Genomic DNA, 13,352 nt, shown 5'->3' with positions numbered 1-13,352 from the left:
GATTCTCTCATCAAGTGAAAAATATATATTTTTATTTTCTGATATCATTTAATTTTTTAATATCAATTAATTGTCAATGGGCCCTTGGTCTACTGGTGAAGTTGAATGGCTCCAAATGAGCCCACCAGGGATCGAGTCTTGTTGAGTGCAAGGCTCTGACATTATAAGGGATGAGGTCAGGATCGTGCCCCAGGCGAATTTGGCAGAATAGATACCCCTCAGTCCTTGGCTCTTAGTCAAAGAGGTTTAGCCTATTGGCTCATGCCCCCGTATAGGGTGGAAAAAAATACTTTGTGAAGGCCCTTGCTGGGTTAGGAGCTTGCGGGATTTATGCCCTTGCTAGGCTATCGTGCTCGCAGGTCGGGGCCTCCATAACAAATAAAAAATATCATTTAATTTTTTTTTAATTTCTAATCAGGTTCTTTTTTTACTTTAAAAATCTACTCGCAATGTTTAATTAATAAAAACTATTAAAATTAATAAAAATACTAGAAATATTATATGTCTAGATTTGTGACTTCAAGCTCTACAAAAGGGTGTTTTTTTATTTTTGTAAAAAAATATTTTGCTTGAAAAATTGAGGAGAAATGAAAAGTTTGAAATACAATTTTTTTCACCTTTTCTGTTCCACATCACATGCCACATAAGCTAGTCCATCTAGACTAACCTTAGTTCTAACAATAGAAATTTTTTTTTTTTTTTTTTAATGAAAGCATTTGAACTAAGGGAGTCTGACTGAACTGAGTCTGGCTGAACTCAGTCTAGCTGGACTTCCAGCACCATTTTGGTGCCACGCGGCCTGAGGGTAGTTTGACTAAACTACTCTCAATTGACCCAAAGTGTGACACAACTCCATTATTTTTTCCAAAAGAAGAATGAACATATAAACTATTGTGGAATAAATAATGCCTTCCAAAAGTTGGACTAATTGCGTGGTTGGCTATTCAAGGAAAAATGCTTACCCAAGATCAATTACAGAAAATGTGATTCCAAGGAGAAAATAGATGTGTCCTTTGCAGTTTAAGAACAATGAAAATGCAGATCATACACTTTTAGAGTGTTCATATAGAAGGAAGTGTTGGGAGCATATTTAGAGTAAATTTAATTTCCAATGCCCTAGACCCCAAAGTCTATGGGGATGGTTTAAAATATGGAATGGATTGAATAAGAAAGGGACCTTTACTAGTCTGTGGAGAATAATTCCTTCAACATTGATTTTGAAAGTAGGAAAGAAAGGAACCATAGATTTTTTTGAGATAAGGAAATGCCACTAAAAATTCATATTCAGAAAATTGAAGACCAAGTTGTGGACTTGGTTAACATAGCTGGATAAAAGAAGTGGTAAGGATTCCAAAATAGATAGGAAAAAAGTCAAATGGACACCCCCCCAACCTGGACGGATAAAAATTAACTTTGATAGGGCTACCAGAGATAACCCAGGTGTAGGAGGTATAGGATGTATTGCAAGAGATGATGTAGGAAAAATCATTGCTAAAGAATCAAAAGCTATAAGTGAAACAACAAATAATATAGAAAAAATCAAGGTTGTATTGTTGGGGCTACAACTAGGATTCAAACTCGGAGTGAGGAAGGTCCATTTGGAAGGAGACTCTAATATCATAATTAAAGCTATTAAAAAAATTCTCTCCCAATTGGATGTTGGTAAAATGGTTATGTCTTATTCAAGAATTAATTAAGAAATTTGATGACTTCATAATCAGTCATATTTATAGAGAAGGGAATATGGAGATGGATTCTCTTGCCAAAAATGTTGTTGGTATTCCTCAATGAATAGAGGGTCGGATGCAATTAATATATGAATTAGAGTAGAAGGGAAACCCAAGATTAAAATTCAAAATTGTGACCTTTTATTATTTTATGTAATATTTTATTAAATAAAATGGAGAAGACATAACTTTTCAAGAGTACATATTCAGAGGGGATTTTGATAGATTATCGATGACAGATGGGAAAGATTTTGGTAGATTTGCATTTAGTATAACTACAACCTAAATAATCAGAGGTTACAAGTGAAGTGTTAAGTCACCTACTTATATAAAGGCGCTAATATTAAGGAAAATGACTAGCTAGTAGTAGTGGGATAGATATTTTAGATAGATTAGCTTGAAAAAGAAAATGTGGTGGTAGACATAACAAGGGGAGTTCCTACTAAATTTGATAGCTAGCTTGGTCATCATGAGTTGGCAAGGAAACCTTTGAAGTTCGGGAGACCGAAAAATCATGATGAAAAACTATCATCAAATTTTAATGCTTGACGATCGAAAGGACAATCCCACCACCGAAAAGAATGAGTTGTATGGTGGAAGTAAATTTGTTATCAAATATAGTATAGATCATACAAACATATAGAAGCTCTTTTACCCAAGACTCATTTTTTAAGAACAAAACCCTTTTATCCAAGAGTGGTTTTTAGAGAAGAAAGACCAGATTTGATGCTAAAATGAAGACACCAATTTGATTATTAGCATCCAGAAGGTAGATGACATTCCTAGGCAAAATAATTGAGAAGAGGTTGAGCATAATTTTGAGGTATAACAATTTTCTAGTGATAAACGAGATAAAATCAATGCTTGGGGAGGATTTTGTAATGGTAGATCATAGATATCATATTAATTTAGACATATCATCAATGTTCTTAGCTATCTCTTTAGATAGAGGTTTGAGTAATCTTGTGGCAAAAAATATTAGAGAAGCAATTTTGTAAAACCAATTTTTGGGAGCCTTGGACAATATTCTAAGAAATATTGATGGGATTTTGACCTACATTCGTCAGGAAGGCCTGGAGAAATAGATCAATACGGGAAGAAGGTTAGAAATGAAGACCCTCTGTAGTTTTTGGTTCTATTGATGCGTTGTCATTTTTTGGTCTACATCAACTATATGAAAACGCTGTATGTTTCTTGTTTATGTCATAATCACTACGCTATATCTGCTAGGATAGTTAGAATTTTCGAAGGCAAGTCAGTTTTGATCATCTAAAGTAAAATATAGATTTTCAAAGATAATATGTCTGCTAGTTGGGAATAGGAACTACCATTTAAGTCCTGAGCACATGTAGACTCTTTGATTGGGAAAATATATCTATTTCCCTCACAGTTATATACATTATTTAAGTAATTACTCTTTTCAATATATGGGGACTGGCCCTTAACATGAGTTTATCTATCAAAAGAAGAACAAAAAAGGGATCCCAAATGTCATCCTTCCATGAAGATTGTGCTGGAGATGTAATATTGATATAAAGATAAGTATTCGATTGTGACTACTTTTTTAGTCATTTCCTTTTAAAATAATTATTTATTATTATGAGTTGTGAAAATCTTCATGTCTTTCGTGATTCTAGGTAATTGTTAGTGAGTCATCCCCATCATGAGATGTAAGAGGGGATTTTTTCTCCATAATGTTAGGTATCTGTTGTGTAGGTATTGAGGATTCACCCAAATTTTCATGGAATGGATTATTAAACAAATGACCATAGCCCTTAGTATTTAACATTTGGGAAGCCATGAGTTTATAACTTCTTTTCACTATAATGTTGCATGAAAGTAAAAGGGTATAACAAAACTCATGCACAAAGAAGGAAATTTTGAATGCAAATATTTGAAATCACAATATTTTTGGTAATGCACTCTATACGTATGACTAAAGAATACAACTTCCTTGTAAAATAATTGAATAACCAATCAATAAAGCAAGCTGATTTATGAAATTCCCTAAATCTAAAAGTGGCATGCAATGACAATCAAATCCAAACATATAAATAAGAAATTATGCAACCAACAAGTCAACTTTATAAAAAAAAATTAGGTTTTTTGAACCTCTAAATTTATGTAAATTAAGTGCATATATAATTTATGAGTCCAAATAAAATTTGATTAAATGCATAAAAAATAGATCTAAAAATAAAAATATAAATTAATGCAAGAACAATGTTAGGTTCAACAAAATGCAATGTATAGAAAGTAGCATTTCGCAAATTAAGCAATGTAAATTAGGAAATCCAACTAGTTCCACTCAAAAATTTAAAAGGAGATTGAATTCAACATGTCCAACCTTAATTATATTAAAATGAGAGTTGAATTTTGATTGAATTATGCTCCTTTTGTTTGAGTTGAAGATGCAATTAAGAGAGTTTAATGTGGAAGCTTGATCTATGGTGAATGATAGAGAATTGACATAAAATAATAGGAACAACAAGTTATAGACACAAACCTAAGTCTAAGCAAAAGAAATAGAGAAGCACCTATGATATAAAATTTGGCCCAAAAGTATAGGATCATATGGCTCAAGGTGTCTCGATCTCTGATGTCAGATGCAGATAGATAGGAATCTTCCAAAATCAGGATGTCACTCAAAATCTATTCCTAGAATTTTGTGAGAAATTGTTGGGAAAATTTTGCACTAGTTTATTGGGTCCTCTCATTTGTTTTGCTTCCAAAGTCATAATTGATCATTATCGTCTGCTCTACTGGAATCTCTGTCTATGGCTCTTTGATCTATTGCCTACACATACAAAGAAGGAAATTGGTGGTGTTGATATGGGTTTGCCTTTGGTCAAACCCCAAGTATGGAATTAACCTTTGAATAGAATTAAAATTAAACTTGGAAATAGAATTGACTAAATTGAAAATATTTCCTTTTGAAGGCAAGGCTATATCTAAATTTGAAATTCTTGAATTAGAATTTGTTACCTTGATGAATCTTGCATTTAATTCTTCATACCAAAGTTGATAATTTCATGTAGGATGTATTCATTAATCCTTGATCATGGATGCCATCATGAATTCTATAAATTTGAACTTTGACCTCGGCTTCACTTCCTTGAAGATGTTTGATTTCTTTCTCAGTTGAATTTACAAAATTACAATTGGAAACTTGTATAGAGATTCCCAAAATGAAGGGTTTAGGCTTGATTTTATATCTAAATACACCAAATATGTTTAGAATCTTGAGGCAAGCAACCATGGAGAATGTTTCCCTACCTTCAAATTTTGATCATTGTGAGGTCCAAATTTTGGCCCCTTTTGGGAGTCCTACCATGGTGCCCAGGGCATCCTAGTCTTGGTACCATGGCATCCTAATCTTGCCAATCAGGACTAGAATTTAAAAAAGGTTACCCATAAGTATAGAGGATGCTAAGTTTAGGTGGTTGTGAGCATAATAAAAAAAAAAATTAGGGCACATGAGGTTGAAACATAAAATTGAGGCCCAGGTGAGGACAAAATTTTGTAGGGATACAATTTATGACACTACACTTTATAAAACTAGAAACATGATAAATAAAATAAATCAATGTTCAAGTGACCTAACTCATGAGTTTGGACACTCTTTTTGATGTGTTCCCTCAATTCCTAAAGCCTAGGTGGTTAGTACACTTATCGACATTCCATCATTGCTTGCTCACTCACGTGCAACCCCATACATTAGTGTAAAACTGAATAAGAAAAATTAATACTGTAAAAGTTACAAACTTTCAATATTTCTGGCAAGACTTATCTAAACCCTGATTTTGTGTATTTCAATCATTTCATCATAACTTCATTTTGTGGACTCTAATTTTCATGTTATTTATTGTATTGGAATTAAGGTTCCACTCTATTTTCTCCCAAGTACTCTTCAACATATGATGTTTTGCTAAATGATCCTATTGGAAGAAACTATCATGTTTCTTTTAACAACTTGATGTGGTATACATGATACCCTATTTCTACCTCCATAAAGAAAGAAAAACTAGACAGGGAATATATACTCTCAGATTTCATCACTCTTAGTAGTATTCTAGATGATTTTGATTTTTCTAACAAATTGGTTTTGTAGGATGTGGTTCTTAATGTTGTGGTACTATAGGTTACTACACTAGGGCTACATTCAAAATCCCTATGATTATCCATTTTATGAGATTTTATTTTTTTATACTTTAGCTTCCATATTCACATAGTGTCATATGACTGCTAATGTGGGGGCTATATGTAGTCCCATAAATTGTACTCCTTAATTGTGAGCCTAATTTCATACTCTCCTTAGAAATTACTTTACTTTTTGTTCCCCTATGAATTTTTACGACCATATCTAGCCTTGAATTTACCCCCCAACATGAGGAAATTTTTCTCATTTATTTTAAATATTTATCATTAATCATAAAAAATAAAAATTAGGATTGGAATTGATATCATAGACCTATAATCTTCCATCTCTCTTTCACATAACCCATTTTGGTGGTACTAGGGCACCTAGTTCCCATTACCTCCAAAATTTTCAAAATTTTAAATATTGTTAGTGTAGGCTTGACATCAAGAAATTTGTTCCTAATTTTTATTTTTCAACATTTTGTGTTGTTACTTTATCAAAAATCAACCTAGTGACCTATATAAAAGACAGTGAATTTTCTCATTTCACATGATTTAATTTTGATGATAGTGAAATTTTGCCAGATTTGTCACTGAACTCTACAAATCTAAAATATTATTTTAAATATCAACATTTCAACAATGTGTGTTCATCGTTATTGCAAGATGATTGAATCTTAAAGGTATCTTGAAGGATAATAAGGGATTAAATGACTAATGATTAGCTGGTACCTCTCCTCAAGTGTTTGGTTTGATTTTATGTTGTTCTCACATTTCTATGTTTAGATATCTAGATTTAAAATTTATCATTTAATTGTTTTCCTTTATGCACTCTTGAGCTGGTTAGTATACCAACTTTGATTGAGTCATCTAGGGCTCCACTCTAACACACTTGAGTAGGGTTTCCTTTTTATGTTTATGCATGTCATTACTCACCACAATATTAAGCATACATAAGATTCAATGCACATGCTTGATTTTAGTATCCAATTTAGCTATATGTGGAGATGGGAATACCAAAATAGGGGCTTGGCAAGGCAATAGACATAACCATTTTCCCTCTTTTTGCATTTGTGTAGGTACAAACATGAAATTTTGTAATAATGCAAAGGTAGATATAAACAAGATTTATGGAGACAAAGATCAACAACACAAATTTGGGATGAAAATCTTGAAGAGGGGCATCCAATTTCCTAGTATTGGCTATGATGGTTGGATGTTTAGGTGACAAAAGCTTTGTGTAGATATTGACTCTAGATCTTGATACTTTCTATAATTTTCATTATCTTAGGAGTAGGGTGCCTAACACTTCAATCTAACACAAAACCCCCTTTTTTAATCACAAGTGCACTTTTGTATCTTTATTCCTTCTTTTCTAGCTATCAATTGATTTATGTGTGTCTATAATTCTATTCGTGAATTAATATTATTAATTTTGCATGCCTCTAAACCTAATTATATAAAATCTCCATCAATCGATTCATTTCCTTTGCAACAAAGGAACAAAACCCCAATTTTTTACCTCTCTTAAAGAATAGTTAGCTAAACTAAACACATTTTTTTAGTTTATGTTACTTTATATTATTAGAAGATAGATTAGTTCTAGTTATATTACTAGCTAGATGAGTCTATCTCTTTTCTAACATAAAAATATCATGTCATTTCAAAATCAACATCATCCACCAAACATACCTCCTAAATTAAGGTCAAAATTATAAACAAGAGGTGTAGGTATTATGAGCTACACAATGCCTTCCACGTGGGATAAGTCTCTCTTTCTCCATGTCCCTACAAAAAACCTCAATAACATATATAAAAAGATCCTAAGGCCATATAACATTGTAAAATAAAGTTTCATTCAAAATGGATTCATTAAGGGCCTTGTTCAAGAAATCTATCCTAAAGCGCTTAGAATGTGAAAAAATATTGGCTACAAATGAAAGGGATTTAGACACATGAACACGGTCCTCTTAAGTAACTTACTATCAAAATTACCTATGATAGATTTAGTTTAGGATACATATTGTTAATGAAAGAATCCTATGATACTAATAACACCTTTGATACTATGGCAAGAGTTTTTCCTCTTATGAAATGTGTCAAAGGATAGATTTTGAAAAATCCACTATTTTTTGCATCCTCTTTAATTATCTAAACATCTATACTACTAAATCTATCAATACACCTTCTATTGACCTTCCACTCATCTACCTAAAACTTATTGCTTGGGAGCATCGAGATCTCATGTTCCTTGAGATATTTGAAAATAATGAAACTATAATTAAATCTATTGGATTCCATGAGTATATTCCAACTAATGATCACAAAAATATTTTGACATAAAATTATATGCAACAACTTATCTTGAAGAACAAGTTGAATTCCTTAATAGAAGTAAATAAAAAATCCAATCCACCAGTGAAAACTTTTTCAAAATGCTATTTGTTGAAGTAGAAAATTAAAAAGAACAAAAGACTATTCTGTCTATGGATGGAAACTTTGAAATGTCAAGAGATTAGGAACTCAAACTTCCCTTCAATCTTCATATTAACAAGATCAATCAATAATTTTAGTAGAGAAACCACATGAAGTCAATCTAGAATCTGATACTCATATGGAAACGCACAGGAGGAACATTTTCATATCAAAACAAACTCTTAAAAGTTAAAAAAAGAAAAGAAAAAAAGAAACAAAAACAAACAAACAAACAAACAAACAAACAAACAAACAAACAAACAAAAAACTTAAAAATTTTATCTAAATTTCGAATCATTATGACAATTGAGTCATACAAGCAAATGAGTGATCAACCCACTAAAACACATCCTTTATTTTAGAGTCAAGCTTAGAAACTTTTTCTTTATTATATGCCTTCAATAATAAATATTTCTTAAGTATATAGTAAGCAAAAATAAATAAATAAATAAAATGTGAAGCTAATCAGGTATTCTTAGTTATCCTCAACCAACGAAATTGAGAGCCTAGCATTTGACATCATCTACCTACCTGCACAATAGAGATCGGTAAGGGCCAAGGTAAGCCCACGCTCATTAACACCGTGTGTGGGCCCAAGGAATTTTTACTTTGAACGACAGTAGCTTATGTTTTGGTGACACGTGGCATAGACCAATCTCGTCTCCACTGTTGTCTTCCCTAAGCAAAGTGTTTGATGACAATTGATTTCTTCCGTTCAATCATTCATTCCAACACGTTAAAGTTGTCATGACGTCACATTGAATTGGAGTCAGTCTTTGAATGGTTTCTTTTTGACAAAGTAACCTTGTACCTTGTGTTTTCACTTACCCAGAGTTTGATGACTTCTTATGTTCATCTCACACGAATTTGAAATATTGTCGAGATACGCTCATAACAATGTAGACTTGTTTGGCATTTGTAGATAGACGTTAAGGTTTGCATGACTTTGCCGTTAACAATCGAATTTTAGCCGATCTTTCACGTTATCTGACAACAATAGATTCGTGTGATGTTTTCTAATTGAATATTAAAGCTGTCATGATTTTGACAATAGCAATGAGAAACGTCGAATTGAATTATAACTAGTCTTTCACGTTATTTATGAACAGTTTCTTTTTTATCGAGTAGCCCATACCATTTTTGGGTCCTCTCCCTTAAGTTCGAAATATTCTTTCTTGAGATAAGCTCATAACAATGTAGAGGTGTTAGTGTATTATAGATGAACATTAATGTTGTGACAACTTTGACATTAATAAAAAGAAACACTACATTAAATTTGAAATCTATACTCGTTTGAGAGAGATCTCATGGTGTTGATTCTCTAGTATAATGATTTCATTGGTCTAGCCCTCTCACGTAATTGCAACCGTTTGAGAAAGCTCGATTTGTCGGGAAATAAGTTCGCTGGAAGGCTGCCCAGTTGTATCTTTGAATTAAGTGAGTTGAGAGAGTGGAACGTGGCTTATAATGGTTTCACAGGTCCCTTCTCCGACGATCTCTTGCATTACAAGCGTTTGAGTAAGCTCGATTTGTCGCCAAACCTGTTCAGTGGCAGGCTGCCCAGTTCTATCTCTGAATTGAGCGAGTTGAGAGAATTGACCCTGGCTTATAATGACTTCAATGGTCCCTTCCCCGAAGGCCTCTTGCGATGCAAGCGTTTGAGGAAGCTCAATTTGTCCAACAACAAATTTGCTGGAGCGCTACCCAGTCGTATCTAAGAATTGACCGAGTTGAGAGAGTTGAATCTAGCTAACAATGAGTTTAGTGGCTCCATTCCTCCAACCTTGGGAATAATGCCAAAGCTCTAAGTTGTCTTCCTGAACGATAGTAGATTGAATGTGGCATTCAAGGTACTCGGGAATTTGAAGTCTCTAGTGAACTTCATGATTAGTAATAATCCTATGCGTCCCGGTTATTGGCATGTTGATTTTCCCACATGCATGTGATTAATTATAGTTTGAATTGTAGTTCATTGCATGAGATAAAAATAAAATATTGGTAATTTCTTCCACTTGCATGAGAAGAACTCTAGTTTGTAAGAGCTAAAAATAAGAGCTTAAAAAATGGAATTTGGATCAAGATTTTAACTACCGTTGAAGATATGTTTTTCTAAAAATATAATTTGTATAAAAAGCTAACTGCATGCTTGTTTTTTGGTTTTTTTTAGCTAACATTCATGTGCCAAAGACCTCTATATAAAGAGGTAGAATGTAATGAAAATTTTGTCTTTGATCATTTGATCATTGATCCTTAATCACACGATCAATAAGTGTTTGTATTCAGTTGTTGAAAGAATTAAATTCCATATCTTCTTTTAAGTGTAATTTGTGTGGGTTGTTTTATTTTATTTTTTCACTGTTGTGTTACTGAGAGAGCTTGGCAATTTAAAATAGTTGCAGCAGTTATGGCTATTCAACTATAATCTTGTAGGCGGAATCCCAGATATCTTTAACAGTTTGATGCAGTTGGAGTAGTTGGGTATGTCGTACAATGATTTATGTGGTAATATTCTGACCAATCTAATGGATCTTAAGAGTTCACAAGTACTTGATCTCAGTCACAAAAATTTGTTTGGTAAAATTTCTCCAAACATTCATGAACTGAGAAGCTTAACCTATCAGGATCTTAGCTACAATGCTTTGACATGACACATTCCTTCCACATTACAATGGGATTTGATGAATTTTTTTGATATATCTAGCAGTAACTTGTTTGGATGTGTTCCTGACACTCTAGACAAGCAGGCTTACACAGACAACATACAAATGTTAAAGTGTATGTTGATGGAACAAAAAGTTGATATTTTCCCTAGTTGCAGAAATTGAAAATGAGATTTGAAATCTTCTTGAAAATGGCCGTCTTTTTGGCCCTTGTGTTGGTGTAAATAATTATTCATCTTTGATATTATTACACCTTACTTGAGTTTACTTAGGAAATGCATTTCATACTACTTTTGGTATGAGACACTTGGGTGTTTGTGCCACATTGGGATAGTGTGTGTAGGAGAATTTCCACCTTTTATGGTGTGATCTTGTTGTTACACACCACATTCAGTGGGTGATCCACCTCATGTGGAATATTATATTATTTCTCCTACCCACCCTTGTTTTTTATTGAGGCACATGTCATGTTTGTGTGCTCACATATCCATATAGCCTTGCTTATATAAGGAGGCTCATATTCATTGTATGTAATGATTGATGATCCAGTTGATCAATATTTTCATCTTGATAGAATACAGTTTATTTCTATCATCTACTTTTTTCTCTCTTATTTGTGCCTTCCATTGCCTTTAAATCTTGACTAAATATCACATGGTATCAGAGCCATTAGAGTGTCAATGGTTTGCCAATTGAGAGAAATTTGATGCTATTTGGGGTTTGTATTTTGGAGCTTTTTATTGCAGGTTATTATTGGAGCTTGATAGGTCAAATCTAAGGTCACCATTGGATTGAGGAGGTCCAAGAAAGTCAGTTTTGCCTTTTGTTTCATCCAAATCGGACTTCGGAGGCCAAATCTAGAGACATTTGAAGTTTGAAGCTACCGCGAAAATTTTCGAGAAATTATAATTTTCCAGGCAATTTTCAAATAGTGATATGTCATTCATCTGGACTCCTTTTTTTGAGCAATTTTTTTTTGTTTTGGGGTAGAATTTCATGATTTGTACCATGGTGCAGGAGTTTTCTATTTTTCAGATACAATTTTTTCGGAAATCATGAAATCCCAATTTTTACAACTTTGGAGGCTTCGTTTGGGGTCATACAACCTCATTTTCAGGTGCCGTTTTTTTTTAAAGGGCATATTTTTTCATCTACTTTCATAATCTACCATTTATTTGTAGTGATTTTAAGTAGAAATTATACTTTCAGTATTTGGCCATTCTTGGCATATTTGGTACTTGTATTTCGCTTGGATCTCAGTTTAGATCACTACCAGTATTTGTTGAAGTCTCTTAGATCTCATTCTGAGAAGTTGTAAATTGAAATCAGAAGTCCACTTTTCCTTGTTTTGCAAGTGGCCCATTATATACGCACTAAGTATAAAGTGCCTAATCACCATTTTGGGGGGGGTTTCTTGATTGTGTATTTTTGGGGGGTGTTTTGTGTGATTGTGCCTCTCTGTATCTTGTGTTTTATCATTTTGGTGCTATGGGTTCTCCTAAATTTCTACTTTTAACTCCTCATAATTATGCATCATGGAAGATTAAGGCATGGAGTAAACTAATGGAAAAAAGACTCATTCATTATGTAAATGGAACTATTATAGCACCACCTGATCCTAAGGCTAATCTTAATGCTCAAATTGAATGGCTTACTAATAATGCTATGGCACTTGGAACTCTTAGAAAGTATGTATCAGATGACCTCATTTTTCACATTGATAAGTGTACAACAATTAAAGAGGCTTGGGATATTTTTAAGAAATTATATGGTCAAGTTGATGAGATTAAGGGCTACAAGCTTGATAGTGAACTCACAACTTTGGATCCCAAGGATTTTGATACAATTCAAGACTATGTCACAAAAGAAAATGAGCTAAGAGCAATGCTAAAGGATTGTGGAATTGACAAAAAGGATGCTCAATTGGTTTATAACTTGTTGGACAAGCTTCCTTCAGAGTATGCAACCTTTGTATCTAGCTTTCACACCCATAGGTTAGCTCAAGGTTCCTCATACACTTCTCCCTCATTTGATTCATTCACAGAGATGTTGATACTTGAGAAATCTAAGTTGACCACAATGGGGATTCTCAAATCTTCAAAGTCACAACCTTTGGTGGCTAACAAAGAGAATCAAAGTAATCAAGGAAAAGGCAAGAATCAAAAGCAACCTAAGTCAAAACCACAACAAGATGGAGCACAATCTTCCTCTCCACAACAAGGTGATTCACCATTCTCACCTAAGAAGAAATCTTATAAGGACAATATTTTTTGTGGATAGTGCTAGAATTCAGGACATGATGAACATCATTGTTATAAGAAGGATATTGATGAGTTGAAGAATCTTCTTG

The sequence above is a fragment of the Cryptomeria japonica genome, chromosome 10 (assembly GCF_030272615.1).
Source record: "Cryptomeria japonica chromosome 10, Sugi_1.0, whole genome shotgun sequence".
In the NCBI taxonomy this organism is placed as follows: domain Eukaryota; kingdom Viridiplantae; phylum Streptophyta; class Pinopsida; order Cupressales; family Cupressaceae; genus Cryptomeria; species Cryptomeria japonica.
The sequence above is the reverse complement of the archived record's forward strand: the minus strand, read 5'-3'. Positions refer to the sequence as shown.